This window comes from Scyliorhinus torazame, chromosome 23, assembly GCF_047496885.1.
Source record: "Scyliorhinus torazame isolate Kashiwa2021f chromosome 23, sScyTor2.1, whole genome shotgun sequence".
Taxonomy (NCBI): domain Eukaryota; kingdom Metazoa; phylum Chordata; class Chondrichthyes; order Carcharhiniformes; family Scyliorhinidae; genus Scyliorhinus; species Scyliorhinus torazame.
Window position 1 is genome coordinate 57,693,399 of NC_092729.1, and position 26,522 is coordinate 57,719,920.

Consider the following 26,522-nt stretch of genomic DNA (forward strand, 5'->3'; position numbering starts at 1 on the left):
GCAGGCAGCGGCAATTGATGTACCGCAGGGTTCAGTGCTGGGGTCCCAGCTATTCACAATATCCATCAGTGATTTGGACGAAGCAATTGCAAGCAGTATCTCAAAATTTACAAACGACTCAAAGCTGGGTGGCAGTGTGTGCTGTGAGGAGGATGCAAAGAGGCAGCAGGGTGATTTGTACAGGCTGGTGGAATGGGCACATACCTGCCAATTGCAACACGATGTGGATAAATGTGAGGTATCCACTTTGGTGGCAAAGCAGGAATGATGATTAATATGTTAACAGTGGCAGTTTAGGAAAAGGGGAAGTGCAACGAGACCTGGGTGTCATGGTTGAACACAGCAGGCGGTGACGAAAACGAATGGCATGCTGGGCTTCAGAGCGAGAACATTTGAGTATAAGAGTAGGGATGCCTTGCTGCAGTTATACAGGGCCTTGAAGAGGCCACATCTTGAGTACTGCGTGAAGATTTGGTCTCCTAGTTTGAGGAAGGACATTCTTCCTTTTGAGGGTGTCAAGAGAAGATTCAGCAGATTAATTCCAAGGATGGCAGGGCTGGTGTATGAAGAAAGACTGGATAAACTAGGCTTGTATTCAGTTGGAGTTTCGAAGAAAGCGATGGGATCTCATAGAAACATATTAAATCCTGATGGAACTGGGCAGGCTGGATGCGGAAGGATGTTCCCGATGTTGGGTCGTCCAGAACAAGGGGCCACAGCCTAAGAATAAAATGGGGGAAGCCATTCAGGACTGAACTGAGAAAGAACGTCTTCTCGGAGAGCTGTGAACTTGTGGATTTCCAAACCACAGAAAGCTGTTGGGGCCAATACGTTGGATATATCCAAGAGGGAGCTGGACTTGGCCCTTGCGGCTAAAGGGATCAAGGGGTACTGAGACCAATAGGGAGTGGGATACTGAATTTGCATGATCAGCCATGATCATATTGAATGGTGGTGCAGGCTCGATGGGCCGAATGCCCTACGACTGCACCTATATTCTTCGTTTCCATGTTAATATCAAATCTCTCACTATTTCGTAAAAACTCTGACTTTCTGCTTTTCCAACCAAAGCGGAACACATCACATTTTTTACACATTACGGTCTATCCGCCAGGTTGATGTCCACTCACCTGTCCTCTCAGAATCCCATGATTCATCCTTCCATCGCCACTCAACTGACTTTTACACCTGGCTGCGTGCTGACAGCATATTTGCAGCTGTTGCCTTTATACCTGTCACCAAATTCCTTGATAGAAATTGTGAACAGCTGGAGCCCTATCACAGATCCTTGTGGTTCCCCTGTTTAAACCTTGCCCGAGAGCATGAAATGACTTCCTTTATTGCTCTATTCCTTCCGTATGTAAAAGACTTCTCAGTTCATTCCAGGATATCGTTGCTGTTCACATGTACGCTACTTTTGCCCATTCATTTTGTGTATCGGACAGTTCTGAATTCCGTCTGGAAACTCAATGCATCACGCCAATTGCTCTCACAGGAATGTCCTTCCTGGGATTAGATTTCTAGTGATATCCATCACCCACCTCTTGAACCTAATCTCTCTCTCAGACCTTGAAGCAGTTGAAGTTGTAACTTGTTACTCTGTTCAGGTACAGACAAATGTTGCACATTGTCTGATAACACCCTCCAACCTAACAAATTTAGCCCATGTGATGCCCACAAATGCATCCATCCATGTTTAGATGAGAAAGTGCTGGTGCAATATTAACTGTATTTATTTATTTATGTGACTGGAATTCAGATTACATCAATAAATAAAGTCCTGTGAACTTGTCTGCTGCTGCTCTAACAGGTGTGATACACTTTGGAAGAATAATATTGTTTAAAACTGAAGTCTTGCCAACAATATATCCACGATAGGTTCTAATTCTCTTGACCTGAAACAAACTTCCCACTCGGATGAGAGAGAGTCTTGTAGTATGTGTTAAATTACAACTGATCATATGTGAAGGGTTCTTAAACTGCAGACATGGATTGTCAGTTCGTGCATTCTCTATTAATTCACGACTCAGTACAATTGAAATTATTTGTATTTATAGTAGATAAAGAGGTTATTCAGACGAAGAGCTCAGGTGTTGTCATTGACATTCCACACCATCCACCTCTTATACTGGTTCATACAACCTTATCAGTACTTCCTCTAACTCTTTTGTATCAGCCAAATGTTTACAACCAAATTTCCCCTGAATGACATGAATGTTACCAGCATCAGCTAATCTGGAAAGTATCAACTTCTATATCCCGTGCACTCCCTGGGGGGAAAACATCTCCTCAATTGCACATTTCATACATCGATATAAAGGCCGACCTCCCGGTTTTATAGCTGGATGCTGACCCGATCACAAGAGAATAAAGACAATGTCAGATAAGTTCAGCACGTCCAGCAGCATCTGTGGTGAGAAGCAGTTAACATTTCAGATCTAAATGACGATTCTACTGAACTGGCTCTGCTGACTCTGTGATGATTTTGAGCGGAAGGAACCCATGAACTGGAAATTAGACTGCTGTTCAGCCCGTGGCCTGGACAGAGCAGAGAATCTGGTTGCCCTGGATGTCCTCTGTGACGGCCAATCAGCTCAGTGTACCAAAGCTGCAGAAAGGGAGCATTGACCAAGTGTGGTGATAACGCTGCTGAACCAGTGTTCAATGCAGCGAAGTGAACATGCGCGGAATGGGCGGGGAAATAGCAAAGCTAGAAACAGAGCTAGAAAGGCCTTTAGTTCTGTATTACAACTGTGGTCCTCAGCACAGGCAATCAAGTTCAAACTGGCTCTCATGATGTATATGGTTATGCGGTGGGACATTGACCAATGGCATGATTCAGTCATGAAGGAGGAGGTTCCGGTGATATGGGAAGTTAAGTTAAAGGGCAGCACTTGAAGCCAATAATGGAACGTTCTGGAATGTCTAATTTAGATTATTCTGTTAGATCTGAGTCATGGTCCTTTATGGAAACAGCTAAGTTCCTCTTTTCTCAACTGAAGTCTCTCAGAGGTCAAATCTTTTCTTTCCACTCTGACACTTAAGTGCTATTTCTGCTATCTTTAATAACGACCACGTTCAAAACGTTGGCTTAATTTCTCAGTCTTTGTTGTAGGAGTACGTTCCTGGAAGACTCTGTATATGTTAGGAGCTGATGAATTTATCAGTTATACAATCAAACGCTCCTCTTGAGAAAACCAGGCTGCGTTTTACCTCTGACAACATGTATTAACTTCACTTCCTCCTTCAGTCTGCTGGAGTTTAGCACACCATTGATATAGAGGTCTGTAGACTGAGGAGACTAATGAGAGGCAATGCTCTTTGTGCGCAGAATTTCCTTGTCATTTCTCACATACATTGATACATAGAAGTTGGCGGTAGGAGGAGGCCTTTTGGCCCTTCGAGCCTGCTCCCCCATTCATCACGATTATGGCTGATCATCCAACTCAATAGCGTAATACTGCTTTTTCCCCATAGCCTTTGATCCCATTCTCCACATGTGCTATATCCAGCCGCCTCTTGAATATATTCAATGTTTTAGCATCAACTACTTCCTGCGGTAATGAATTCTACAGGCTCGCCACTCTTTGTGTGAAGAAAGGTCTCCTTATCTCTGTCTGAAATGTCTTACCCTGAATCTTCAGGCTGCGACCACTGGTTCTGGACACACACATCATTGGTAACCTCTTCCATGCATCTACCCTGTCTAGTTCTGTTAGAATGTTTTACATCTAAGGACGACATGTAGCGCAGTGGATCGCACGGGGACTCTGGTATTGAGGACCCGGGTTCGAATCCCCGTCTCTGGGTCACTGTCCGTGTGGAGTTTGCATATTCTCCCCATGCCTGCGTATGTTTCGCCTCCACAACTCAAAGATGTGCAGGTTAGGTGGGTTGGCCACGCTAAATTGCCCCTTAATTAGAAAAATAATAATTGGATAGTATAAATTGATATAAAAAAAGCAAAAATATTTTTATAAATCTCTATGAGATAATCCCTCATTCTTCTGAACTCCAGAGAGAACAATCCCAACCTTGTCAATCTCTCCTCATATGTCCCGCCATCCCTGAAATCTGTCCGGTAAACCTTCGCTGCACTCCCTCGAGAGCAAAGAACATCCTTCCTCAGAGAAGGAGACCAAAAGTGCACACAATACTCCAGGTGTGGCCTCACCAAGGCTCTGTATAATTGCAACAACACTACCTACTTCTATACTCGAAATCTCTCGCAGGATGGGAATAGAGGGATACGGACCCAGGAAGTGTAGAAGATTGTAGTTTAGTCGGGCAGCATGGTCAGCACGGGCTTTCAGGGCCGAAGCGCCTGTTCCTGTGCTGTACATTTCTTTGCTCTTTGTTCTTTGTTCAATGCAGACCAACGTACAATTGGCCTTCTTTACCGTCTGCTGCACCTGCATGCTCACCTTCAGCGACTGGTGCACAAGGACACCCAAGTCCCGCTGCACACTCCCCTCTCCCAATATACAACTATTCACCTAGGAATTTGTCTTCCTGTTTTTGCTTCCACAATGAATAACCTCACACTTATCCAAATTATACTGCATCTGCGATTGATTTGCCCACTCACCCAACATGTCCAGATCTTGCTGTAGGATCCCTGCATCCTCGTCACAGTTCACCCTCCCACCTAACTTGGTATCATCTGCAAACTTTGAGATGTTACATTTTGTTCCCTCATCCAAATTATTCATATATATTGTGAGTAGCTGGGGCCCCAGCACCGATCCCTGTGGTATCCCACTGGTTACTGCCTGACAATTTGAAAAGGACCCATTAATCCCTACTCTTTGTTTACTCTCTGCCAACCCGTTTTCTATCCACCTCAATACACTTCCCCCAATCCCATGTGCTTTCATCTTGTACAAAAACGCCTTCTGAAAGTCCAAATATACCACATCGACTGCCTTCCCCTTGTCGACTGTACTGGTTGCCTGTTTAAAGAATTCGAACAGATTTGTCCAGCATGGTTTTCCCTTCATAAATCCATGCTGACTCTGACTGATCCTGCCACTGATTTCTAAGTGTTCCACTATAAAGTCCTTGATAATAGTTCAAGCATTTTCCCCACTACCGATGTTGGCTTACTGGTCTATAATTCCCTGCTTTCTCTCACCCTCCCTTTTTGAATATCGGAGTGACGTGAGCTACCCTCCAATCTGAAGGGACAGTTCCAGAGTCTATAGAATCCCGGAAGATGGCCACCAATGCATCCAGTATTTCCAGAGCCACATCCGAAAGCAGTCTGAGATGCAGATTCCCAGGCCCTGGGCATTTATCCACCATTAATCCCATCGATTTCCTAGCACCATTACTCTACTAATGTTGATCTCCCTCAGTTCTTCCCTCTCACTAAACCTTTCATTCTCCAACATTTCTGGTGTCTGATTTGCGACCTCTTTTGTGAAGACAGAACCAAAGTGTGTACTCCGTTGCTCAGCCATTTCGTTGTCCCTTTTTCTGCATCCCATGTTTCTGTCTCTAGGCATAGACTGTGGAAATGGAGACTGTATATCACAGTCTCAATTGCCACAGTCCATGCCTCCATCTTTTCCATATTGCAACCAGGGCATTGAGATTCACATGATTTGTCTGTTCCTGGACACGAATGGATCGGTAAAGATCTGTGACGTTTACACTCACACACTCCACGCAGCTGCACCACTTCGTCTTTATAAAGATTGCACTCAGTCAGCAAATGGAGCTTGTGTGTTGTTTAAAACTACTTTAATTCGAGGACTTTCCTGAAGATAATGTGAGGTTATTGATCCCTGCCATGGAATATTACTAGTTTACATAAATGGAGCACCCAGTATCACAAATATAATTATATTCAAGGGAGTCCGTTACCAAGCATGATCTTGCCCTGCTGTGCTCTGAGGAGAATAACTGTAATTATAATTTGTCTCCATATAAAGTAAGTGTCATCCTCCCTGATACAATTGGGTCAATCTCATTTCATCCCTACCAATTGTTGGATACCCTCCCTAAAGTACCTGTTCAAAATTGGAAATGGTGACATGTTCAGGCATGACCGGTGACTTTTTAAAGAATTATTTATTTCATAAAACCATGGAGGAAAGAAGTACTACATGAGGCCCATCTAGTCGATTTCACAACTCAATGAAATTATATCCGATCTGGTCTGCTAATCAATAACTCCCACTTTTCTGGATTATCCCCATAATCATTGATTCCCTCACTGATTAAAAGTCTGTCTATTTCAGCCTCGTATTTGTCAACGGCCAAGGTCTCCAGACATCTGAAATATGGAATTCCACAGGATCACTGCCACGTTAGAGAATATATCCCTCCTCACATATCTCTGAAAAGATCGGTCCTGAACTTGGGATTATGCCCTCTTGTCCGAGACTCTCTCACATCTAGGATTGCAACGGGATCTTGATCAATTAGGCCAGTGGGCCGACGAATGGCAGATGGAGTTTAATTTAGATAAATGTGAGGTGATGCATTTTGGCAGATCGAATCAGGCCAGGACCTACTCAGTTAATGGTATGGCGTTGGGGAGAGTTATAGAACAAAGAGATCTAGGAGTACAGGTTCATAGCTCCTTGAAGGTGGAGTCGCAGGGGACAGGGTGGTGAAGAAGGCATTCGTCATGCTTGGTTTCATTGGTCAGAACAGTGAATACAGGAGTTGGGACGTCTTGTTGAAGTTGTACATGACATTGGTACGGCCACACTTGGAATACTGTGTGCAGTTCTGGTCACCCTATTATAGAAAGGATATTATTAAACTGGAAAGAGTGCAGAAAAGATTTACTAGGATGTTGCCGGGACTTGATGGTTTGAGTTATAAGGAGAGGCTGGATAGACTGGGACTTTTTTCCCTGGAGCGTAGGAGGCTTAGGGGTGATCTTATAGAGATCTATAAAATAATGAGGGGCATAGATAAGGTAGATAGTCAACATCTTTTCCCAAAGGTAGGGGAGTCTAAAACTAGAGGGCATAGGTTTAAGGTGAGAGGGGAGAGATTCAGAAGGGCCCAGAGGGGCAATTTCTTCACTCAGAGGGTAGTGAGTGTCTGGAATGGGCTGCCAGAGGTAGTAGTAGAGGCGGGTACAATTGTGTCTTTTAAAAAGCATTTAGATAGTTACATGGGTAAGATGGGTATAGAGGGTTATGGGCCAAGTGCGGGCAACTGGGACTAGCTTAATGGTAAAAACTGTGCGGCATGGACTGGTTGGGCCGAAGGGCCTGTTTCCATGCTGTAAACTTCTATGATTCTATGATTCTAAGGGGAAACAACCATTCCCCATTTACCCTGTCAAGCCTTTCTTGACAATTCTATATTTCTCAATAATGTTCTCATCTGATCTTTCTATGTTGAGAGAGCCTTTAATCTTTACTATTTCACAGAGTCTTCCACATTACCAGTAGTTTGAGTATTTTGCCTATGTGGACACTCTTCTCAATGTCAGATGTTAGACAATCAGAAGTACAATGCTTACTGTACAACTACAGTCGTACAACTACTGTCTCCCTCCTTCCTGGAATATCGGTGTAATATTAATAAGATTTAAAGCGGCTCCATTCATTCAGGCTGACGGGGATTTCAGAAGATTACACCGAATGAATTTGTTATCGCTGTGGTTCACTTCCATTGAGACCCGCGGTTCAAGGCCTTAGATTTCACGGGACTTGTAATTCTTCGCTTCTATAAATGTGTCCCGTATGTGTTGTACACTGTCTGTCTTGGTTTTAGCTCCCTCCCACTTTTTCGCCGAAAAATCCCTGGATGGTTGTTCCCTAATTTACTTTAAACACAATGTTTCTCTCTGTATCATTCTCTCGCGTCTGTCTGTCTGTCTGTCTGACTCTCTCCATCTGTCCACCTGAGGGTCCATGTATCCATCATCCTGTGTGTACTTCTCCCTGACGGTCTCTCGGTCTCTCTCTCTCTCTCTCGCCTTATGGCTGTATCTGTCTGTCTGCCTCTATGTTTGTTTGTGCAGCTCTCTCTGCCAGTCTGTCTATCTCTCTGTCCCTCATTCATAGTCTCTCTCCTTCGCTTTTTCTCTCACTGTCTCTCTCACCCTCTCTCTCTCTCCCTCTCTCTCTCTCTGTGTGGCTGTATCTGTCCGTCTGCCTCTATGTCTGTTCGTGTATCTCCCTCTGCCCCTCCGTCTGTCTCACTGTCCTTCATTCATTTATTATCTCACTCTCGCTCGCTCGCTCGCTCTCTCTTCCTCTCTTTCTTTGTTTGTCTGTCTTTTTCTATCTCTCTGTCCCTCATTCATTTTTTCTCTCTCTCTCTTTCTCTCACTCTCTCTCTCACCCTCTCTCTCTCTCTCTCTCTCTCGACTGTTTTCGTTAGAGAGAAGAAGGTTAAGAGGTGACTTAATTGAGGCATACAAGATGATCAGAGGATTAGATAGGGTGGACAGTGAGAGCCTTTTTCCTCGGATGGTGATGTCTAGCACGAGGGGGCATAGCTTTAAATTGAGGGGAGAGAGATATAGGACAGATATCAGAGGTAGGTTCTTTACTCAGAGAGTAGTAAGGGCCTGGAATGCCCTGCCTGCAGCAGTAGTGGACTCGCCAACACTAAGGGCATTCAAATGGTGATTGGATAGACATATGGACGATAAGGGAATAGTGTAGATGGGCTTGAGAGTGGTTTCACAGGTCGGCGCAATATCAAGGGCCGAAGGGCCTGTACTGCGCTATAATGTTCTGTGTTCTATGTTCTCTCTCTCTCTCTCTTTCTCCCTCTTTCTCTCGCTTTCACTCTCTCTCACTTTCTCTCTGTCACTCTCTCTCTCTCCCTCCCTGCTGTCAAGTAACGATTCGTCACTCCAGCTGAACGCTTCCTTTTTTATTTAGTGACTGAATGATAATCTGTGTTTACAATGTTCACAGTGATTTTTGCAGGTTGAATCCTCACCACGTTGGTGTAATGCAGTGTGTTTGCTAATGAACATTTCCTGAGATTTGTGTGGAACATTTTGTAACCAATTTGTATATAAAGTAGCTTGCGTTTAGCTGTGTGGAGAAGTGATTGCAAGAGGATTCAGTCTGTAAGTCCGCCACTATTGGTGATGCCCGGTACAGTAATTAATTATTTAATTTGTTCAAATTATTTAAACAAGATTCTCAGAATGTATCTTCACTCGCCTTATAAAAAACATCTTCCCCTGACCCATTGTTTTCCAGTGATGTGTTAAAATGATGTTTATTTTGTCTGAGTTGATCTATTTCTGATCTGAGACCACAGATTTCCGTTATAATATTTACCAACTCTGTTAAATTTAACCAGATACATTTTCAAATGTTTAAGCTTTTGTTAATCTTAATCGAGGACTCTTTACGTTAATGCACTAAGTTTGAAATTGTGACAGTTACAAAACTACACTTGTAAACTGAATTGAAGCACGAAACGGATCGAATAATTTAAACTGCACTTCCTCCATTATTCTGCTTAATCTGCTAACACCATTGAGATAGAGATCTGTACAGAGGGAGGAGACTAATGTCCTTTTGTACACACTGTGCAGTAGCTGCTGCTTGTGGTCAACATTTATCCGGCAACCTTCACATGTTCAACAAAAAAACTCTATGGTGAATGCAGCCAGCCGTTTAATGATGGTGGATACAGATATCGGCAGGCATAAACTGACACAGAGACAGAGACACAGACTGGGACAGACAAACAGCGAGCGACAGACAGAGGCCCAGGTTAATACAGATATACAGGCACAGACTGCTAAACAGAATGTGACAAATGCATAGAGACAGCTGGACACACAGAGTGAGACAGAGACACAGATTAATACAGATATAGAGGCACAGTCAGTCAAACAGAATGAGAAAAATGCAGAGAGACAACCGGAAAATAGGAGTGAGACAGAGACACAGATGAATACAGATATAAAGACATGGGGAGAACGGTAGCATAGTGGTTAGCACAATTGCTTCACAGCTCCAGTGTCCAAGGCTCGATTCCCGGCTTGGGTCACCGTCTGTGCGGAGTCTGCACGTTCTCCCCGCGTGTGAGTGAGTTTCCTCCGCGTGCTCCGGTTTCCTCCCACAGTCCAATGGTGTGCAGGTTAGGTGGATTGGCCATGCTAAATTGCCCTTAGTGCCCAAAATTGCCCTTAGTGTGAGGTGGGTTTACTGGGCAATGGGGATAAGGTGCAGGTGTGGGCTTGGGTAGGGTGCTCTTTCCAAGAGCTGGTGCAGACTCGATAGGCCGAATGGCCTTCTTCTGCACTGTGAACTCTATCTATAAACAGACAGCTAAACAGAATGCGTCAAATGAATAGAGACAGCCGGATAAGCAGAGTGAGAGGCAGACACAGGTTAACACAGCTATGCAGACTAGACAGCGAAACAAAATGTGACAAATGCATAGAGACAGCCGGACAGAGTGAGACAGAGACACAGATTAATACAGATATACAGACACAGACAGCGAAACAGAATGTGACAAATGCATAGAGACAGCCGGACAGAGTGAGACAGAGACACAGATTAATACAATAATATAGACAGAGACAGCTAAACAGAATGTGACAAATGCACAGGGATAGTCGGACAGAGTGACATACAGACACAGATTAATACAGATATACAGACACAGACAGCGAAACAGAATGTGACACATGAATAGAGACAGCCGGACAAAGTGAGACAGAGACACAGATTAATACAGATATGCAGACACAGACAGCGAAACAGAATGTGACAAATGCATAGAGACAGCCGGACAGAGTGAGACAGAGACACAGATTAATACAATAATATAGACAGAGACAGCTAAACAGAATGTGACAAATGCACAGGGATAGTCGGACAGAGTGACATACAGACACAGATTAATACTGATAGACAGACACAGACAGCTGATAGATTGTGACAAATGCATAGCGACAGCTGGACAAACAAAGTGACACACAGATTAATACAGATATACAGGTACAGACGGCTAAACAGAATGTGACAAATGCATAGCGATAGCAGGACAAACAGAGTGAGACACAGACATAGATTAATATAGATATAGAAGCACAGACAGCTACACATATTGTGTGAAATGCGTAGTGACAGCAGGGCCAACAGCGAGAGACACAGACAAAGATCAATACAGATAGACAGACAGAGACATCTAAGCAGAATGTGACAAATGCATAGTGACAGTCACAGAGTGAGACAGAGACACAGATTAATATGTTGCTCAGAAGTGAAGGGGGAGAGGAGTAGAACATTAGTCATTGGAGACTCCATAGTAAGGGGGATAGATAGGAGATTCTGTGGGAACGAGAGAGTCTCGCGGTTGGTGTGTTGCCTCCCAGGTGTCAGGGTTCGTGATGTCTCGGATCGTGTTTTCGGGATCCTTAGGAGGGAGGGGGAGCAGCCCCAAGTCGTGGTCAACATAGGTACCACCGACATAGGTTGGAAAAGGGATAGGGATGTAAGGCAGGAATTCAGGGATCTAGGGTGAAAACTTAGATCTTGGACAAACAGAGTTATGAAAATGACATGAATGAAATGAAAATCGCTTATTGTCACAAGTAGGCTTCAAATGAGGTTACTGTGAAAAGCCCCTAGTCGCCACATTCCAGCGCCTGTTCGCGGAGGCTGGTACGGGAATTAAACCGTGCTTCTGGCCTGCCTTGGTCTGCTTTAAAAGCCAGCAATTTAGCCCTGTGCGAAACCAGCCCCTATTATCTCTGGGTTGTTACCCGTGCCACGTGACAGCGAGACGAGGAATAGGGAGAGAGAGGAGTTGAACACGTGGCTACAGGGATGGTGCAGGAGGGAGGGTTTCAGATTTCTGGATAATTGGCGCTCATTCTGGGTTCGGTTGGACCTCTACAAACGGGATGGTCTACACCTGGACCAGAGGGGTTCCAATATCCGGGTTGGGGGGATTTTGTAATGCTCTTCGGGTGGGTTTAAACTAGTTCTGAAGGAGCTTGGGAACCTGAATTGTAGCTCCAGTATACAGGAGGTTGAGAGTAGTGAGGTCATGAGTAAGGTTTCAAAGTTGCAGGAGTGTACCGGCAGGCAGGAAGGTGGTTTAAAGTGTGTCTTCTTCAATGCAAGAAGTATCCGGAATAAGGTGGGTGAACTTGCAACATGGGTTGGTACCTGGGACTTCGATGTTGTGGCCATTTCGGAGACATGGATAGAGCAGGGACAGGAATGGTTGTTGCAGGTGCCGGGATTTAGATATTTCAGTAAGCACAGGGAAGGTGGTAAAAGAGGGGGAAGGGTGGCATTGTTAGTCAAGGACAGTATTACGGTGGCAGAAAGGACGTCTGTCGAGGACTCGTCTACTGAGGTAGAATGGGCTGAGGTTAGAAAAAGGAATGGAGAGTCACCCTGTTAGGGGTTTTCTATATGGCAAGTCATGTTGCAGCTGTATAGAACCTTAGTTAGGCCACACTTGGAGTATAGTGTTCAATTCTGGTCGCCACACTACCAGAAGGATGTGGAGGCTTTAGAGAGGGTGCAGATGAGATTTACCAGAATGTTGCCTGGTATGGAGGGCATTAGCTATGAGGAGCGGTTGAATAAACTCGGTTTGTTCTCACTGGAACGAAGGAGGTTGAGGGGTGACCTGATAGAGGTATACAAAATTTTGAGGGGCATAGACAGAGTGGATAGTCAGAGGCTTTTCCCCAGGGTAGAGGGGTCAATTACTAGGGGGCATAGGTTTAAGGTGAGAGGGGCAAGGTTTAGAGTAGATGTACGAGGCAAGTTTTTTACGCAGAGGGTAGTGGCCGCCTGGAACTCGCTACCGGAGGAGGTAGTGGAAGCAGGGACGATAGGGACATTTAAGGGGCATCTTGACAAATATATGAATAGGATGGGAATAGAAGGATACGGACCCAGGAAGTGTAGAAGATTGTAGTTTAGTCGGGCAGCATGGTCGGCACGGGCTTGGAGGGCCGAAGGGCCTGTTCCTGTGCTGTACATTTCTTTGTTCTTTGTTGTTCTTTGTATATGCCTCCGAAAGGTTCCAGAGATGTTGAGGAAAGGATTGCAAAGATGATTCTGGATAGGAGCGAAAGCAACATGGTAGTTGTTATGGGGAACTTTAACTTTCCAAATATTGACTGGAAACGCAATAGTTCGGGACTTTAGATGGGTCTGTTCTTGTGCCATGTGTGCAGGAGGGTTTCCTGACACAGTATGTAGACAGACCAACGAGAGGCGAGGTCATATTGGATTTGGTACTGGGTAATGAGCCAGGAAAGGTGTTATATTTGGAGGTAGGTGAGCACTTTGGTGATAGTGACCATAATTCGATTAAGTTTACTTTAGTGATGGAAAGGGATAGGTATATAATGTAGGGCAAGAGTTATATCTGGGGGAAAGGCAATTATGATGTGATGAGTCATGACTTAGGATGAATCGGATGGAGAGGAAAACTGGAGGGGATGGGCACAATGGAAATGTGGAGCTTGTTCAAGGGAAAGCTACTGCGTGTCCTTGATAAGTATGTACCTGTCAGGCAGGGAGGAACTGGTCCAGAAAGGGAACCATAGTTTTCTAAAGGAGTCGAAACACTTGTCAAGAGGAAGAAGGAGCCTTATGTAAAGATGAGACATGAAGGTTCAGTTAGGGCGCTCGAGAGTTACAGGTTAGCTAGGAAGGACCTAAAGAGAGAGCTAAGAAGAGCCAGAAGGGAACATGATAAGCCTTTGGCAGGTAGGATCAAGGATAACCCTAAAACGTTCGATAGATATGTCAGGAATAAAAGAATGACTAGGGTAAGAGTAGGGCCACTCAAGGACAGTAGTGGGAATTTGTGCGTGCAGTCCGATGAGATAGGAGAGGTGCTAACTGAATATTTTTTTTACCAAAGTTTTGTACAGCTGCATCATCACCTCACGGCTCTTAAATTCAATCGCTCCGTTAATGAACGCTAGCACACCATAGGCCTTCTTCACAGCTCTATCCACTTGAGTGGCAACTTTCAAAGATGTATGAACATAGACGGCAAGATCGCTCTGCTCCTCCACATTGCCAATAACTCTACCGCTAACCCTATTTTCCGCATTCATATTTGTCCTTCCAAAATGGACAACCTCACACTTTTCAGAGTTAAACTCCATCTGCCACTTCTCAGCCCAGCTCTGCATCCTATCTATGTCTCTTTGCAGCCGACAACTCCACCAATCTTCGTATCGTCTGCAAATTTACTGGCCCACCTTTCAACTCCCTCATCCAAGTCATTCATGAAAATCACAAACAGCAGAGGACCCAGAACTGATCACTGCGGTACGCCACTGGTGACTGGGATGCAGACTGAATATTTCCCTTCCACCACCACTCTCTGACTTCTATCGGTTAGCCAGTTCGTTATCCAACTGGCCAAATTTCCAACTATCCCATGCCTCCTTACATTCTGCAGAAGCCTACCATGGGGAACCTTATCAAATGCCTTACTAAAATCCATGAACACTACATCCACTGCTTCAATAAGACTTGTAAGGCAAGACCTAGCCCTCACAAATCCGTGCTGACTATCCCTAATCAAGCAGTGTCTTTCCAGATGCTCAGAAATCCTATCCTTCAGTGCCCTTTCCATGACTTTGCCTACCACCGAAGTAAGACAAACTGGCCTGTAATTCCTATTCCCTTTTCTGAACAGGGGCACGACATTCGCCACTCTCCAATCCCCTGGTACCACCCCTGTTGACAGTGAGGACGAAAAGATCATTGCCAACGGCTCTGCCATTTCATCTCTTGCTTCCCATAGAATCCTTGGATATATCCCGTCAGGCCCTTGTCTATCCTCAAGTTTTTCAAAATGCCCAACACATCTTCCTTCCTAACAAGTATTTCCTCGAGCTTACCAGTCTCTTTCACACTGTCCTCTCCAACAATATGGCCCCTCTCATTTGTAAATACAGAAGAAAAGTACTCGTTCAAGGCCTCTCCTATCTCTTCAGACTCAATACACAATCTCCCGCTACTGCCCTTGATCGGACCTACCCTCGCTCTAGTCATTCTCATATTTCTCACATATGTGTAAAAGGCCTTAGGGTTTTCCTTGATCCTACCTGCCAAAGATTGTTCATGCCCTCTCTTAGCTCTCCTAATCCCTTTCTTCAGTTCCCTCCTGGCTATCGTGTATCCCTCCAACGCCCTGCCTGAGCCTTGTTTCCTCAGCCTTATATAAGTTTCCTTTTTCCTCTTAACAAGACATTCAACCTCTCTTGTCAACCATGGTTCCGTCACTCGACCATCTCTTCTCTGCCTGACAGGGACATACATATCAAGGACACGTAGTACCTGTTTCTTGAACAAGTTCCTCATTTCACTTGTGTCCTTCCATGACAGCCTATGTTCCCAACTTATGCACTTCAATTCTTGTCTGACATCATCGTATTTACTCTTCCCTCAATTGTAAACCTTGCTCTGTTGCACGCACTATCCATCTCCATTACTAAAGTGAAAGTCACAAAATTGTGGTCACTATCTCCAAAATGCTCCCCCACTAACAAATCTATCACTTGCCATGGTTCATTACCAAGTACTAAATCCAATATTGCCCCTCCTCTGGTCGGACAATCTACATACTGTGTTAAAAAAGCTCCCTGGACACACTGCACAAACACCACCACATAGACAAACACAGACTCACAGACTGAGACAGACACACAGAAAGGGTCAGTAGCATATATTGAAATGCTCATGCTAAGATCGCTTCCCCACAAAATGATACATGGTGTACCATGTCATTGCATGGTAATTCATTGTCTTTAACCTTTGGCGCTATTTCTCGTGGTCCATCCATGTGTAAGATGAGGTCCCTCACACTCCTCCGCGTGAACGCCCACTCCTAATAGACCGGGCTGATATAGGATATTCAGAGGGACATGACGTCTTACCCCACACCAGCTCATTCAGAACTTTGGAAACATATCTGAATACAAACCTGTTGTCAAATCTCTCCACCTCCCGCTTGTTTTCTCAATAGACTTCAATCAGAACGGTCTGATTATCAAAGACATGCCAGTGCTAACAACCACTGCTCCTTCAGCCAATCAACAGCTTTAGTTATTTACCAAACATCTATAACCGCCAATTAATCTTGCTGTGCACCAAGAAGAAAGCCCTCATATTGTCATATCTCCCCACCCAATAAAGTCCCTGTCCTCGGGCAGAAGTATCGAGCAGTCTGCCTGTCACCCTTTATAATACTGGCCGACTCATCCGAAAGTGGTTCCTTCATAATTCGACGCAAAAAAACGCGACTGATCGGACGGTCAATTTTTTTTCCAGAATCTATTCTTTCATAACGCGTAGTACGGTAGCACAGTGGGTAGCACTGTGGCTTCACATCTCCAGGGTCCCAGGTTCGATTACCCGCTGGGTCACTGTCTGTGCAGGGTCTGCACGTTCTCCCCGTGACTGCGTGGGTTTCTTCCGGGTGCTACTGTTTCCTCCCACTGTCCAAAGATGTGCAGGTGAGGCGGATCGGCCAAGATTATTTGACCTTAGTGTCCAAAAAGATGAGCTGGGGTTGCTGGGTTACGGACATAGGGTGGAGGCGTGGGGTTAACTGGGGTACCCTTTCCTATGGGCCGGTGGAGACTCGATGGGTCGATTGGCCTCCTCCTGCACTTTATATTCTATGATTTCTATGGTAAGACCACAGGGTCGGGTGTAGGCCATTCGGCTAATCGAGCCATTCAATTAGATCATGACCGAGCTGACGTGATAATCCTCAACACCACGCTTCCCGCTCTTTCCGCATAGCTCTCGATTCCATTACTGATTAAAAATCTGTCTATCTCAACACTGAATGTTTTTCACGACCCAACCGTTGGACACATCGGCGGTAAATAATTCCACAGATTCACTGCCCTCTGAAAGAATAAATACCTCCCATGTCTGTATAAAATGAGAGATGTCTTAGTCAGATATTAGTGCCTTTTTAGTTCGACTCCCCCGCAAGGGGGACAACGTCAATCATCGACACCGACAATCCACCGTGAGATTCCTATAATTCCCAATAATCTGCTTTTCTTTTTAAAAATTGGATTTATTATATTGTTTTAAATTACTTTTTGACATATTCATTCGCTTTTACATGCCACTTTAAAGCTTCATGTATGGGAACACTGATCTCAAGGTCAGATGATAGGTACCTAGTCTATAGTGTGAGATCTGTGGGAGGCTGCCAACAATTTGGAATTTGCAATTTGTGGGACTATGAGCGCAGACAAGTCATCCAAGATTACTAATACTGCTCAATAGGTGTATTTTATGGTACACAAACTTTAATCTAAACACATAATTAACCATATTCATATTAAGGAAACCTCTTTGCAATTGACAGCTAATACAGTTTGTAAATTACTGAAAAACACAACTTGATCGCACGATCTAAAGCTTCCAAAATATATTCAAGGTTAGTAACCTAATACACTTCAATTTCCACATCTAAATAAAGTCAACATCAGAGCTACTTGCTTCTGAAGAAAAACAACTAAACCGGAGGGCGTAGACTTATTCCGGTTACGGCACAAATTTAGCGTGGGGATTTTCTCGGCTAAACAAATCACTTACAAGGGCCCACCCGAGATGAGAAGTTGTGACCTGACCGCGACAGACTGGAGGGTGGAGTTTATTGTATTTATCAATCAATATCTATGGTAGAAATCAAGCACCAGGGACCAGATAGGTAATTGTAACTTAATTTAATAACAATGTAATAAGTTAGTTGGGCAGCACGGTGGTACAGTGGTTAGGAGTGCTGCCTCATAGCGCCGAGGTCCAAGGTTCGATCCCGGCTCTGGGTCACTGTCCGTACGGAGTTTCATTCTCCCCGTGTTTACGTTCGTTGCACCCCCACAACCCGAAAATGTGCAGGGCAGGTGGATTGGCCATACTAAATTGCCCCTTAATTGCAACAAAATAATTGGGTACTCTAAATTTATTAAAAACAAGAATATAATGAGTACTTATATTTTTGTTGATTACTTCCTGCTAGAAATGTCAGTAAGCGGGCTAAAATGCTTCGCCTGTGAAATGTGGGAAATCCTTGACAGTTCAAGCGTTCAAATCAAGTGTATCTGCAGTATGTATACCCAATTGCAGATCCTCACAGATCGCTTCAATCGGTTGAAGCAGAAGTTGGATCAATTGAGGAGCATTCAGGTGACAAAATCATCACAAAGAGGCGTTCTAGACACCTGGTCACACCCCCGGTACAGATGGGTGACAGCTGTCATAATAACAAACTTTATTGTCACAAGTAGGTGCATCTGACATGTGGGAGTCTTCCAAAGTTTGACTCTGTCTTTCTCTCTCTCAGTTATTCTGTATCCATCTGTCTGTCTGTCTGTCTCTCTCTCTCTCTCTGTCTGCTACCCCAAGTGACGAATGCTTACTTTAGCTTTTCATTTCCTCTTAAACCCCTTGTCGAATAATATTGCCATGTTTTTTATTCAGTTTCATGGCGCTAAAATCCCCAGCACGTCGGAACAGTGCAATATATCTGCATGTTAACATATTCTGCGATATGTGTGGAACATTTAAGAGTTAATGAATATTGAAATATGTTAAAAATAATTGGATTCGTGCAGGTATGGATCAGTCTGGATAAATAAGTGCAGGGGGTTCAGTCTATCAATCCGACATTTATGACGCCCATTTATTCAAGAATTATCTGTTTCATTTTTTCGAAATATTTGACAGAGATTTTCACCAAGCATTGTTCAACAGGGTCAGTAAACAAGACTTCCGATGGCCCATTGCTTCCACTCTCAATGGTGAAGTTTATTTTGTATGAGGAGTTCTGTCTCTGATCTGAAACAACTGGTTTCCGTTACAAACGCTGACTGTCACTAAAATACAACCAGGCGGAAGTTAAAATGTTCTATCCACTAATATTTCTGTTTCTTCATTTATCGATTTCATGTTGCGTTTCGGACAGTGCACAAACTAATTCCAGATTCCGAAAATTGAAACAATATTCGGTTCTTATTATTTAAACGGCACGTTCTGCTTCATCTCCTGGATTTAACTAATTGAATAATCTGTACAGACGGCGGAGATTAATGTTTTTTAGTGAACACATTACGTGTGGATCCATATGTGCAAACCATTTTCTGCTCTTGCTTTTATCCTTCACTTTAGCAGCCGAAACTCACTTTCCGTATCCATTCCATCATGGTTCTTCCAGACAAATGCAGACACATTGACACCAATATCTCAAGGCACACAGCCAGAGAAGGTCACAGAGACAGCCAAGTACAGAGAGACAGTCACACAGTGAGTGGTAAATAAACGAGAACAGACATCAAACAGCACACAGGGACAAACACACAGATAGTGACAGACACACAGAAAGGCAGAGACAAAAAGGGGTAAGTACACAGGGACAGGCACGCAGATAGTGACAGACACACAGGAAGGCATAGACAAACAGAGGTAAGCACACGGGGACTGACACACAGATAGTGACAGACACACAGGAAGGCATAGACAAACAGAGGTAAGCACACGGGGACTGACACATAGATACTGACAGACACACAGAAAGGCAGAGACAAACAGGTAAGCAGCACACACGGACAGACACACAGATCGTGACAGACACACAGAAATGCAGAGACAAATAGAGGTAAGTATACAGGGACAGGCACAGATCGTAGCAGACACAGAGACAGACAAATGACGCAGAGAAAGACAAGGCTAACACAGAGAAACATTCACCCAGATAGCCAAAGGAACAAAGATACACACAAACGGACAAGTGGAGGTGGGCAAACATAAAGACAGAAACTAACACACAGACTCACACAGACACATCCATGAGCACACAAAAAAGACAGAGGCACATAGACTGTCACAAAGACTGAAATATAAAGACACATCAGCGCAAACAGAGACAGATAAACAAAGACTCATAAAAAAGAATAAAGGACAAAGCAAAGTACAGCACAGGAACAGGCCATTCGGCCCTCCAAGCCCGTGCCGACCATGCTGCCTGACTAAACTACGATCTTCTACACTTCCTGGGTCCGTATCCCTCTATTCCCATCCTATTCATGTATTTGGCAAGTTGCCCCTTAAATGTCACTATCGTCCCTGCTTCCACCACATCCTCCGGCAGCGAGTTCCAGGCACCCACTACCCTCTGTGTAAAAAACTTGCCTCGTACATCTCCTCTAAACCTTGACCGTCGCACCGTACACCTACGCCCCCTAGTAATTGACCCCCCCGCCCTGGGAAAAAGTCTCTGACCATCCACTCTGTCTATGCCCCTGTAGACCTCTATCAGGTCGCCGCTCAACCTCCTTCTTCCAGTGAGAACAAACCGAGTTTATTCAACCGCTCCTCAAAGCTAATGTCCCTATAACCAGGCAAAATCCTGGTAAATCTCGTTTGCATCCTCTCCAAAGCCTCAACATCCTTCTGGTAGTGTGGCGACCAGAATTGAACACTACGCTCCAAGTGTGGCCTAACCAAGGTTCCACGCAGCTGCAACATGACTTGCCAATCTTTATACTCAATGCCCCTGCTAATGAAGGCAAGCATGCCGTATTACTTCTTGACTACCTTTTCCACCTGTGTTTCCCCTTTCAGTGACCTGTGGACCTGTACACCTGGATCTCTCTGACTACCAATACTCTCGAGGGTTCTACCATTCACTGTAAACTCCCTATCCGTATTAGACCTTCCAAAATGCATTACCTCATATCTGTCCGGACTAAACTCCATCTGCCTTCTCTCCGCCCAAGTATCCAAATGATCTAAATCCTGCTGTATCCTCTGACAGTCCTCATCGCTATCCGCAATTTCAGAAATCTTTGTGTCGTCCGCAAACTTACTAATCAGAGCAGTTACATTTTCCTCCAAATTATTGATATATGCTATGAACAGCAAAGGTCCCAGCACTGATCTCTGCGAAACACTACTAGTCACAGTCCTCCAATCAGAAAAGCACCCTTCAATTGCTACTCTCTGCCTTCTATGACCTAGCCAGTTCTGTATCCAGCTTGCCAGCTCACTTCTGATCCCGAGTGAGTCACCTTTTGTACCAGTCTGCCATGAGCGACCTTGTCAAAGGCCTTACTGAAGTCCATATAGACAACATCCATTGCCCTACCTGCATCCGTTATCTTTGTGATCGCCTGGAAAAACTCTATCAAGTATTGAGACACGACATCCCCTTCATAAAACAGTGCTGCCTCTCGCTATTACGACCCCTTGCTTCCAAATGGGAGTAGATCCTGTATCGAAGAATTCTATCCAGTAATTTCCCTACCACTGACGTAATGTTAACCGGCCTGTAGTTGCCTGGATTATCAGTGCTACCCTTCTCAAACAAAGGAACACCATTGGCTATTATTCAGTCCTCCGGGAGATCACCTGAAGACAGTGAGGATCTAAAGATTTCTGTTAAGGGCTCAGCAATTTCCTCTCTTGCCTCCTTCAGAATTCTTGGGTAGATCCCATCAGAGCCTGAGGGCGTATCCACCTTAATATTTTTCAAGACGCCCAACACCTCGTCTTCTTGTATCTCAATGTGACCCAGGCTATCTACTCATCCTTCTCCAGACTCAACATCCGCCAATTGAAATGAAATGAAATTGCTTCTCTTACGATGCAAAGTATTCATTTAATACCTCGCCCAATTCCTCTGGCTCCACATATAGTTTCCCTCCCCTGTACTTCAATGGGTCAACTCATTCCCTGGCTACCCTCTTGCTTTTTATGTACTCATAGAGCTATATGTACAGAACGAGAGCGAGACAACAACAATCACACAGGCTAGCAGAGACAGATGCGCAGATAGAGATATACGCATAAAAACGCACAGACAGGCCTGAAGCTGGGAAACGTTTCTCCGAGAATATGGTGCTCGAAGGTTGGAACATGTTGCTGAAAATTGGAAGTGTTCCACGATTAATTAGTAATTCCAAATCTCACACTGGGAGACGTACAGGCACAAACACACAAAGACAGACTCATACAGAGAGACTGCGACAAAGGCAGAGACAGAGACACATTACAGAGAATGATCCAGCCCAACATTATTGGCGACATAGAGAGCTTATACAGAAGGAACTTTCCCCACGAGTCGAGGGGCACATATCCAGGGGGGTATGACGTAAGAAACATGTCATTTCGAGGCAATTTGAGGGAATACCACATTCACACAGAGGAAGGTGGGAATCTGAAACTGACTGCCTGGAAGGATGGAAGAGGTGGGAATCCTCACAACATTGAAGAAGTATTTAGGTGAGCACTTGAGGCTTCATAACATACAAGTCTCGGGACCAATTGCTGAAAATGGAATAAGAATAGATATGTGCCAGACGGCTGCTACAGAACCTCTGGACCGAATGGTTCTGTATCCTGTAAAACTCTATGGCAACTCTGTCCCCTCAGCTACTTGACTTCTTATATCTAAAGACATGGTAATACATTTAATTTAGAAAAAAAACTCCTGAACTGAGATTTACAATTAGTATTTGACAGTGGATCAATTGCAATTTGTCGGGGAAAGTTCCAATCTTTGGGTACCGTTTCCCCGGGAAAAATTATCCCGATCTTTCCGACTGAAGGCATTGGCACTCGAGTGTCTTTTATTCCCCAATATCCGCACTGCAGTGTTGGAGCCGCTGGGCTTGTCTTCCCCCGAGCAGCGAACATCCAGATGAGCTTTAACTCAAGTTTTCAAAATCATAATCGATATTTATTGATTGCATAAGGATAAATCATCTTTATGTGCAGAATAGTGGGTAGCCAGAGGATACTCAATAGAACCTGATTGGCACAAGAAACAAACGGGCATAAGAGGGACTTTTTTCTCCACAGCGAGCTGCTTCACTGTAATGTACGTCCTGACATGTCAACAGCAAAGCTGAAAATAAAATCAGATGCTTACCTGCCGTCAAAAAGGAATACCTGGATATCAGGGAATTCGGGATGTGTGTTTAGTAACAAAGCCTCTGAAACGGGCACTTTGGCGCTGCATTGGAACAGGCATTGTTTCGAGAATTCTAGGAATGGTGTTGATGCTCCTTTTATTCATTCTTATTTTCTCAATTTCAGTGATTTTCCTGATTGAAATGAGCGTTTCACAAAGTAAGTGGCGACATATCACTCTAATTTCATTAACTGCCTTGAACGACTAATTCTTGTCCTGTTTAATCAATCCTTTTTTTCCATGGTAATTGATCTGAATATTGTAACCCATCGTGCTACAACACTGACAATGATAATGCAGGACCTGATTGTCAATGCGACCGGAAATTCCGTATTTTCTGTTGACACGTCACCCATTCACACACACCGGGGGAGGATGACGAGGGAGGCATGTCGTTTTCAAGTTGGCAACAGCTGAAGTTCTGTAAAATATGAGTATTCATTTTATGTTTGCAGTTACAATTCCAAGTATATGTACAGCATATTCAAAGGTGTCATTGCATGTCTTCGAACTGCTCCACTGTCCAATTGAGGCCTATCCTCGGAGTACCGAATAAACTGCAAAACCGATAACCCTCATGTCTGAAATTAACAACTGTCTCAGATGCTCTAGCAGATCTAAAACACTCACCTAGTGAGTAATTGCTTGTTAGAATCGCCCATGAAATGGGCTTCTTCTACTCCTGAGATTTTCCACATGCCATCTGAGCAGAAATGAAGGGAAATTGTCTCACTGTCAAGTGCATGACAAAGGTGATAATTGTCCACCAATATCATTCCCATCCAAAGGCCTCACCAAACATTATTTTATTTATACAGTGGCAGTACTGCAGTAACTCGTCCTAAACGCCACAAGGGAGCAAATATCCATTGAACACCGAGCATGGAGATGGCATTGGAGATTAGCAAAAACTGTGACGAGAAGGAGGTCTTCAAGGGGAAGTGACTCAAGCGGAGAGTTTTAGGGGGCGAACCCCAGAGCTCAGGGTCCCAAAGCAGCTGCAGGAGCTCATTACAGGGTAATGGAAAGTCTAAGTGAGCTCTGAGGCACACAATTATATTGGTGTAGAGAGATCAGCGGGTTTCAGGAGCTCGGGAACAGAACACAGATAGGGATGACACATGGAGAGTTCCGGAATATAATTATTTTCCTCTTTAATGCAGGCAGTTTTCAATTCATTGGCTTTCGTTTAGAGGAGCACAATTTTTTTCTTAGAGAATGGAGCTCCGACATTAATGGGCCTTAGGTTGCATTGGGGCTGAGGATACCGGATATTCTGTTACATTCATTCTGATGCAGTGACAGATGTGTTCTCGACCGGGTGAGAGTTGAAATACACATGTGCGGAGGCAGGACAGACAGGTGGGCTGAGACAGGGGCGGAGTCAGCGGATGTCATGGAGATTGACGTTTTTGGTCTGAGCAATGATGCATTAATGGGGGCAGAAATCAACGTAGGGTCAAATATGATATCAAGATGGTGAAGTGTCTCTGTCAGCTCAGGCGGATATCAATGAGAAGGATCCAGTTCGTGTCTGGGGAACGAGTTTACAGGGTGCCAAGGGCGGACTGGTGTTTGGGACGAGGTTATTAACATAGACACTGAAAGCAGATTCATCGGAAGGCCATCAAAGTACGGTTTTCCTCCATTTCGCAACAAATCCAAACTCGGAATATGTCAGTGGTCCTTAACTAATAGCTGGCTCCAACTGCTGCCTTCCTTTTGTTTTTAGATTAACATCACACCATGGAATGCATCGCTTCGCAGAGTATCCCCAGCAGATTCTAAACGGCACATTCGTGAGGGCAGTAATTAGAACAAACAAATAACATATCAACACAGGAACAGTTCCTTCGGCCCACCAAGCCTGCGCCAATCCAGATTCCTGATTATCACTTAGCACTTATTGCCCAAGCGATCTGCGTCCCTCCATTCTCAGTCCGTTCATGTATCGAGCAAGATATGTCTTGAACGTTGCTATCGGCCTGGCACCACTACCTCCACTGGCACCGTGTTCCCGGCGCCCAACCCCGTCTCCCTGAAAAACAATTCCCCTGAACGTTCCCCCTCTCACGTTGAGCCTCTCGGCCTTGTAATTGAGCCTTCCACCCTGGGAAAAATATTCTGACTATTCACCATGTCCATACCTCTCTTAAATTCGCCGACTTCAATCAGGTCACCCTTCAGCCTCCGTCTTTCAAACGGAAACAATCCGAGTTGATGCAACCTCTCCTCAGGGATAACTCCCTCCAGACCAGGCAATACCCCAGGACACATTCTTTGTACTTTCTCCAAACCAACCACGCCCATCTGGTATAGTCGCGAGCGAACTGCACATAATATTCCAAATGTGACCTAAATAAGGTTTTATATAACTGTAACATGATCTGCCATCAATTGTACTCAATACCCCGGTGGATGAAGGCAAGCAGACTGTTTGTCTTCTTGACCACATTGCCCACCTGCATTGCATTTTTCATAGAAATATGGACCTGAACGCCCAGATCTCAGTGTATGTCAATGCTCTTAAGGGCTCTGCCATTTACTCAATAATTCACACCTGAATTTGATTTTCGAAAATGCATCGCCTCGCATTTGTCCGGATTGAACTGCACCTGTCATTTCTCTGCCAAACTCTCCGATCTATCATTATTCTGTATTCTCTGACAGACCCCGTCACTATCTGCAACCCCATATATCGTAGTGTTCCCTGAAAACTTGCTAAACAGAGCACCGAAGTTTTGTTCCACATCATTTGCATATATTAAAAACAAATATAGTCCAAGCACTGATCCACGTGGAACACCACGAGTTACATAACTCTATTCTCAAACACTCCCTTGCACTACTACTCTCTTTCTCCTGTTGCCAAGCCAGTTCTTTTGCAATCTAGCTAGCACACCCGACTCCCACGCAACTTTATATTTTTTAGCAGTCTGCCATGAGGGACATTGTGAATCGCCATACTAACGTCCATGTAGACGACATCTCCACCCTATCCCTCATGAATTAATTTTGGCACCTCCTCAAAAAAACTCAATGAAGTTGATAAGACAATACTGCTCCCGAACAAAACTATGTTGCCTGTCACTAACAAGTCCATTCGGTTCCAAATGCGAATAAATCCTGTCCCTCGGGAGTTCTCCAATAGCTTCCTCGCCATTGACGTCAGGCTCAACAGGCGATAGTTACCTCGTTTATTATTGCTTACCGTCTTAAACAAAGGGAATTTAGCTATTGTCCAGTCATCTGGAACCTCGCCTGTGGTCAAAAATAATGCAAAGCTTTCAGTGGAATCCCCCGGTTTTACCTCTTTTGACTCCCATGACCCTGGAATATATCCCATCCGGCAGAGGGCACATGTCTAACAGTGCATTGATAGATATCCAGCACTTGCTCCTTCGTTATGCTGACGCGTCCTCTATTATTCACACACCCTTAGAATCATATAATTTACAGTGCACAAGGAGGCCATTCGGCCCATCGAGTCGGCACCGACCTTTGGAAAGAGCACCATACTCAAGGCCACACCTCGATCTTATCCCGATAACCCAGGAACACGTCCTAACTATTAAGGC